General features: G+C 35.4%; 1 pseudogene; it reads right to left on the reverse strand.

Annotated features, from left to right (window-relative positions):
• Positions 1-1,558: 1,558 nt before the first annotated feature.
• Positions 1,559-8,483, reverse strand: LOC143530450 (small ribosomal subunit biogenesis GTPase RsgA 1, mitochondrial-like; annotated as a pseudogene).
• Positions 8,484-8,890: the final 407 nt, after the last annotated feature.

Genomic DNA, 8,890 nt, shown 5'->3' on the forward strand with positions numbered 1-8,890 from the left:
GTGTCAAGGCAAAACCCTTCACATACCTAGCGCTCCGCAGGGAATTGAAACCAAGAAGGATCTCCTGGGCAATGCTTGCGGAAACGGAAATAACATCCCCGCATAGCGGGAACGTCGTCAACTACATTGTTTGAAGCTCCAGGATGGAATTGGTGGTTTTAACATAATTGATCACTATGTTCAAAACTACCAAAACCTCATGGAGAATCCACACAAGTGGGACTCAACGCTCCTGACTTGCGAGGAGGTTACAGACCTACCCGCATCATACCCAAAGATCAAGCAGGAAACTCGGGAATTTCTGCAAGTGACAAGGACTTCCGCGGGAAGAATCCCCATGGAAAACCTTAAAAAACCCTTTTCAAAACCCTTTGCTTAAGTCCAAAAGTTCACCTCACTTTATTAAACACTCATGAGAAGAACATTGGACTGGGGGGACTTGAAGAGGTAGGTCCCAGCAGAGCCCAGTTGGACCCGCAAGACTCACCTTGAAGAGGGACGTCTGCGCAGAAACCAACTGGATCCGCAGGACCCACCATGCTCAGAGACGTGACGTCCTTACGCGCAGTACGCAAGCTGTTCCCGCAGGAAATGCCTCCCAATGGTGAAGGACTCTGCCTGTTCCCGCAGCTGCGGATACAAGCCATCAGGGAAGGCCACCCACGCAGCAAGGCTACACGCACAAGGCACTTAACTCTCAGTCACTCAGTGTCACCTGAAGGAATGAGCAAAGCCGGGGACAATCCCGCACAAAGGCGGGAGGGGGAATACTCTCGCCCATAAGCCAGTCCGTACGATACGGGAAGATCTTCTGTACTGTACCTGACGAGGTATGGGCAAAAGATCTGACTAAAGATACGACAGCTTATTGACAACAGTATGGCGAGCAGCATGCTCCTGTACTGTATGTCACTATTAGCCGCTGCCTACTCACCAACTCCTGTCATACCACGTGCATAGCCGGCAGTTGGTGGAAAAGGAATAGTACACAGCAGGCCTGGTCACTATCAGCCGCTGCCTACCCACCAACTACCAGCAGGGCACGTGCGTAGGCCACTGTTGGTGGAACAGGAATACTATTGCAGCCGGCCACACCTCCTTGGAAACCTACCTTCGGCTATAAATACCACAAATGGTATGACCATCTCATCTTATCATATCATATCACATTATCATCATATTATACCTGATATCTGCTCTAGCAATCTCTTAATATACATTTATATTTAAAGAGCAATCTAGTCTGATTCTCACGCCGGAGGGTGGTCACAAGGAGGAACCCCCCCCCCCTTCTCAGTGACAAGCTCACGGTGTCTGTTTTGCAGGTTATCAGAAGAACCATCTTTTCTGGGTCTAACCCCTCGTGGGAAACATCTATCTAACCCCCAGGTTACCCGTAATCTGTCCGGGGTCCGGTTAGTGTTTCTTCACAATGGTACAAAACTAAAAATAATAACATAACAAAAGGGTGAAACTAAATTACTTTTAAAATCCTTAACGACTAACGGATAAAACCTAGTATTTACGAATTACTTTGTTGTTGAGCAAGTGGCATAATTTACCGTTTCTCGTTCTCTGTTGCATGTATGACCGGATCATCGTCTAGATAGCTTTCATCGTCGTCATCTTCAAGTTCGTTCTCCAAGTCATTTAGTATAGATTGATTAGTGGTCTTAAACGATTGTCTCCTATGTTTCTTAGGATCCAACCTCGGTTCAGCTAGCTTGATTCCCATATCTCCCATTTTGAATCTAAGTATAATTCCAAGTCGAACGGGTTAGTTGATCAAAACATTTTTTGTTCAAAACGTGACAACTTTACCCTTACTTTTTAAACTCTTAATATTTTTCTTATGTAAGCCAGTAAATGACCCAAACGAACATATAATCGAACACTTTTTTTTGTTCATGTTCGTTTATTAAGAAAATGGGCATGTTTGTGTTCGTTTATGTTCGTTCATTTAAAACCTAAACAGTTCACGGAACGTAAACAAACACAAATGAACATAAACAAACAAATTTAAACAACCGTAAATGAACATAAGTTGGCATTAATGAACACAAAAGAACAAGTCCAATGCATCACAAATCATCCAAAAACACATCTAAATTAGTTGTTTAAATTTAAACGAGCTTCGTTTATGCTTACATTTATATAATTATAACAACTATAATATTTATTAAAAATTAAACACTCGTAAATGAACGAACATATATGGACATTCACGAACATAAATGAACGCATAAAACGTGTGTTCATGTTCATTTGTTCGTTTAACTAAAGGAACAAAAAGATTGTTCATGTTCATTCGTTTAATTAAATAAACGAACATGAACAAACTTCCCACCGAGTAGTTCATGAGCGTTCGGTTCATTTACAGGCCTAAAATCTCATAGTTTAATATTACAATAAATATTTACTCGAGAAGATTATGAGCATACCTGACATCGCCCTCGCGTTTGGTTCCTAGAGTTCGCAAATGGAATTCTACTCTGACTTTGATCTCTTCAAGCAACTGGAAATAGTGTTTATATCTTTTACACTTAGGTTCTGCAAGGCACCATGCAGGTTCCTCAAGGCACCATGCAGGTTCCTCATGGCAACACGCTGCAGGTTTCTCAACGCGCCACACGGGTTTCACAGCACATTTGGGGCCCTCAACATGCAAACAGTTACTGAATGCACGTTTTAATGGTTCGTTGTCCGAAAGAATTTTCCGAACCTGACAAAAAATAATAATCATATCATTGTAAAAGCTTTTAGGTGGTTTTGAGACCAAAAATAGATCCCAAAATAAATAGGTAGCAAAGGGTCGCACAGGTTGTGTAACAGGTCAAATGGGTTGGGTTGACCGCTTGACACTATGTCGGGTTTTCATAACCGAACATATGTATTTTGTTTCTAGAGATTCATTTAACATGCAAGACTCATAAATATATTAGTTAATTATATTTTATATTTTCCGAACAAACCGATTTTGTTTGTTAAAAGTTTCGACTTTCGAAACTTTAATATCTTCTTTATTTATATATTTTCTATGTATATATATATAGAGAGAGAGTTTGGATCAAATACAAATTAAATTAACGTGCAAATCAAATAGTGTAATTATATATACAAGTAGTGTGATTACATTACATACAAAACACAACAGTTTTCCAGAAAATATTTACATGGTCAACTTTAAGCAACGTTTTACTTGTTTGACCCGATTCATGTGTTTTCTTCTATGCTACTATTTTCATTGTGCTTATTAAATAAACAAAAACACACGGCATTTCATGAACATATATGTTTACTTGGTCGTGCTGAAAAAAAAAGGTGTTCATTCGTTCACGAACATAAACAGACATATATGAACATATATGAAAGAAAATAAACCGACACAAGTTAAAACTAAATGTGAATATCCAAATTAAAGTCTAAAATACCATCATCATTACGTCAAACATTTCAAAATTAAACAATATATCTTAACAAAGGGTTTTAAAAATATGAAAATCACATTGGTTTCAAATTAATATTAGGAATAAATAAATTTGAAGGAATATTTTAAAGAACATAAATAAACATTCACGAACGCAGATGGACAGATGGGATATTTGCTCGTGTTCGTTCATTTAACTAAATGAACAAAATATTGTGTTCATGTTTGCTTGTTTATTAAATGGACAAACATAAACGGATTTCCCGTCAAATAGTTCACCGAATGTTCAGTTCATTTATAAGCCAATACAAGACTGACCTCTGGGAAGCAAAGTGCAAGGGACTATTGTGTAACTTTCAATAGACTCACTTGATTAAAACCAGGAGTATCAGCAACATATCCTCCACCAGATAATGGAAGCAAAGACACATGGCGAGTCATTTGCTTTCCTTTTCCAGTTTTTTGCAGACACTTCATGTAACACCCCGGCCCGCAAGGGGCTGACGTGTCACAATACACATGGTTTCTGAACAAAAGTCATAATATTTATTTATTTATTTGTCAAAGTCATAATACATTAGACAAGAAAACTTAAGTCTAATTTACAAACTAACATGCTTAAAAGATATTTTATTAGGATTATGATGCTTTATTCTTCTCTCTTAACCCCACCCAAAGTAACTTGTGTACCTGTATAAAAAAAATAAGTAACAACGGAATGAGCCAAATGCTCAGTACGGAATAATAAGCTCAAACAATTAAGGATTTAATGGGACATCATTTAGAATGAACGTATAACAAGTGATACGATGCAAAGTAATCTTATTAAATAAATCCAGTCGTATCATACGGATGTACCCATGAGTGAAACATAAAACGTAATAATAGACAGGTAGCTACTCCTGTATATTTATCACACGAGATGGCAAGTTGGTATACCCGCTATCCATCTCTTTAATATTAATCCTAGGACCGATCCATACGCCTCCTAATAGTCATATGTACCACTTGTACTTAAGAGACGCTGTGAACTGATCTCACCGTCACGGGTGGTGCACATGCTGTCGATGCCGCAACAACATGCTCGTGGGACACTCCACGAGAAGCGGCACTCAGGGTATCGGAATACAAATGATCTTATTCACATAACTCATAGCAAATATTTTATCGTAACATATATAGGAACATGCGATAATGAGTACAACTAACATAATTCTATCGCATGACAAACTATATCATAGTCAGAATAGCAATTCAACGGAAAGTCAACTGAATCGATATTTTAAAGATGCGGGGAATTTCCAATGTATATGAAAATAATGGGTTTATAACAATTGAATATGAAAGCAATCGAGAGCGGGGGTAAGGATCCGTACCTTTATTATTCCAAGGTAATAATAACTTGTTCACGAGCGTTCTAGTAATTATCTACATATGAGTTATATTCAAATTAGAATTATATTTGTTAAATTTAAAGTGAACATTTGAGATATGTAAACTCATTTTAAACATTTAATATGTTTATGTATAAAACTTATATATTGTATTTAAAATACTTTTTGATGATTGCTATTTGGATGTTTTTATAATAATAATATAACCTGACGTAGAGTTCATTGTAATTTGTACAATTAATAAATTAAATTTATAGTTCATAATATAACGATCATGTGGATTATTACTAATATTAATGCTATTAAATAATCATATCATATTTGACTATTTTACTAAGTTGGTTAGTAATACTTCGTTATTAAAAACTTTATTTCTAAGAAAAGCTTTAATACAAATATAAATAAGCATAGAACAAAAATCCCATATGTTACAAATTTGTATGCTTAGTTGGTTGAACTAGATATGTTTATAATTTATAGCTAGTGAGAAAAATATAAGTTTACTAGTTTACAAATATTTGCATTTTTAGTTTACTAGTTAATTAATAGATACATAAAAAAAATACTAATTTATTCATGGTTATTATGCAAACTACAACATTCCATTTTTAGTATGTAAATTTAAGTTCTTGTTTCATAGAATTTTAAATATATATATATATATATATAATATGAAGTATCAAATTCTGTTAACTAATACTTAAAATAATAATATTACTTTTAATAAAATTTCTAAAATCCCGTAGAAATAATACCTATAAATATTTATTATATTCTCAATTATAGTCAATTTCTAAATTATTAAATAAGGTAATAGTAAAAGAATAAATACCTTTCAAAATTGTTGGTGGTTTATTGGTAGTTAGAGTTCATGACACTGGGCATGAATAAAAAGAAGTTCAAAACTTGAAGAGTGGTAGATGATTTCTGTGAGCTTGTAAGGATTCCTAATTTGGCATTTTATAGTAAATCTTATGATCACTTTGCTTCTCAAAGAAGTTTTGCTTCTCAAATAAAATAATTCAAATTTACAGTGATAAAATATGGAATTTGGATGGCTTTCACGTAGCCATATGATTCACCATTTTATAGTGTAACTTATCCATTTTTATTTATATTATCATTATTTCCTAGATATCTTTTCCATGTATGTGTGTGGGTAATATATTTAGAATTATTAATTTATTACATAGAGGCCAACTATATTAAATTTCCCTCGGTACATGGTTCAATTTTTATGTACTCGTTTAAATATTAAGTCTAACTATGATACGAAACACACACATGTGTTATTATTTTATATTTTATTTAACAATTGTTATTATCTCATTATAATTCAGTGGAAATTCATTTATTTATTGGTAGTTGATTTTTTCTTTTTCTTTTTTTTGGCTATTATACTTCACCAACACGTTGGTCTTCAAGCTACTTGCTTCTTGAAATCTGTGTGAAACGAAACAGATTTAATTACAATTTGAAAGTTTAAATCAATAAACTACAAACAGGGCCGGCTCTTGAGGTGTGCGAGTCGCACCCTCGGCCGAGTCACTTTTTTTTGGGACCAAAAAGTTTTCATATATTTTGTTTACATATATACATATATTTTAAAAAATAAATCTTAAAATTATAGTCCCTAACAATTTTTTTTATATTCATAAACCATTTGGTAAAGTTTAGGTTATGGCCCAAACCAAAATCATCTGTAGCCGTTAGCTGTTACTGTATTTGACTTTATTACTACATTTTTGCTATATCTACTGTTATAACGTTAATGTCATTTTGAAAAACCTAGTTTATGTACTTCATTACTCATTAGGGCTTATGGGCCTTTTTATCTCAATTTAGCCGAGATATATAAATTCACGAAGATGGCCCTGCAAACAAGTTGAGATCTTAGTATCTTACAGAGTTGGCCCAATGATCCACTTCTGCAGACACAAAACCAAAGCGATCACTTCTTAAAGCATTAATCAAACTGGACTTTCCGACACCACTTGGCAGAAGTCTGATTTGTTAATTTGAGTTGCAGAGAATCAAGTCCGGTTTTGGCCTCGACGCTGCAAATGATCGGTTCATAACCCCAGATGCGAAGAATAGTTTTCCATTTACTCGCAGTCAGCATTAAAATAAAATAATACATGAAACCGAAAAGTATTATAAATGAACATACACTAATGCAGATTACTGATTACTGCATAATCTTAAATGAATACAACATCTGACCTAATTCCATGTAGGGCTGTAAATGAACCGAATCGAACAAGGTTTTGTTCATGTTCATCTGTTAAGCTTTTAATAGACAAGTGCGTGCACGAACAGCTAACTGAACGAAACCTATTGCTCATGTTTGTTCATTAAGGAAATGAACTTGTTTGTGAACCATTCACGAATGCAAACAAACGACACACATGAACGCAAACAATGTTTTATTTGATCTGGCTAACCAAAAATAGCTGGTGCCAACGGTTGGTCCGACTACCAACTTTGTGTTGGTGAATATTTATTTAACATTCATATTCATTCGTTAGTTCTATATATTAATTAATCACATATTACTCATATACATTTTTGTTTGATAGTAAATAATTTTGCTTAAATATTTATGATAAGATTAGAAAAGTCACTAAAAAGCTAAGCAGTTAATGCGGAAAAATATCGGAGATCGGTCGAGGACCAATATCTTAGATATCGGTTATCGCGGTGAGATACTGGTAATTTTAATATCATGCAGAATTTATATATATAGCACTTTAACGGTAACAATTCATTATATTCTCCTACTATTAATAAATTAACCTTTTGCAACACTAACAATTGTAGCAAGTAGGAACTGATTAAGAATTGAAACACCAACATTAAACACTAAAAGTTGAATATTAAGACTTAAAACAATGATATTGGGAATATCGGTGAAATATCGGTCAATATAGCTGACATTATTGCAATATATATTTCACATGAGGAACGATAACCGAGATACCATTGATATGTCACCGAGATTGACTGCATTGCTAAAAGGTACTAAAAACCTAACAAACAAACATTAACTAACATAAACGGACGTACACAAACACGTTATCGATTGTTTACAAATATAATTGAACAAACATGGCCTCTGTTCGTGTTCAGCATTTAGTTAGTTAATTAATCGACCAAAATATCATAAATAACATCATATCATATATCATGCAAACCTCTTCATCTACGAGTTCCGCTTTATTCAAAGCAAGCGTAAACGGAAGCTTCGTCGACTCAGCCTCAACCAAAAACCTAGTAAGTGTTTTCGTCTCCAGCCTCGGCTGATCCAAAGAAAACACAACCAGTAACCGATCCACATTCGCTGCAGGCGGATCGGTTACTTCCGTCCTCCTCTCAAACACGTTCTCTATCATTCCGCTTCGCTCGATCCAATCGATCGACCGAACCAACACCGTATCGCCTACTATCACTCTCCTCTTAATCTTCTTCAACAAACTCCTAACTGAACACAACAACTCCACTCCATAATAATATTCTTCATGTAATTCTAATTCATTAAGTTTATTATTATTCGGTTTATTCGATTTATTCGGTTTAATTACAACGCGCATGAAGTTCGCTTGAGCGGACACGACTGTTCCGACGGCTTGGTCCGGCGTTAGACGGAGGTTATCGGCGCCGTTAAGTTAAACGGCGTCACGTGAGTTACGTAGATACTGTTTGGCTTTTTTCAATACGGTTTCGCGGTTTCTGGAAACGGCGAACGTGAGTTGACGGTAACGGTAACGGTGACGGCGTACGGACTGTGATGTTAACGGTGTGTGGTGGTTGCAGGTGATCGGAAATGGAAGTGACGTCATCGGTGGTTGTTAGGGTTTATGCGGTGGTTTTGGACAATGGACATGCATTTGAAACGTTGTCGTTTTTTGCTTGCTTTCTTTCTTTTTATTTCTACGTTCTTTCTTCAAGCGTTACGGAGTTAAGTTGTCCGTTGTAAACGAGCCGAACTGAGCATGAGCTTGACTAGGCTCGTCTTGACATACAAGGGATTGAGTTCGAGCTCAGGTTGTTTCGAAATTTTTTTCTTTAT

This window comes from Bidens hawaiensis, unplaced genomic scaffold, assembly GCF_021521415.1.
Source record: "Bidens hawaiensis isolate Kalapana, Puna unplaced genomic scaffold, B.hawaiensis_p1.1 tig00008946_1, whole genome shotgun sequence".
In the NCBI taxonomy this organism is placed as follows: domain Eukaryota; kingdom Viridiplantae; phylum Streptophyta; class Magnoliopsida; order Asterales; family Asteraceae; genus Bidens; species Bidens hawaiensis.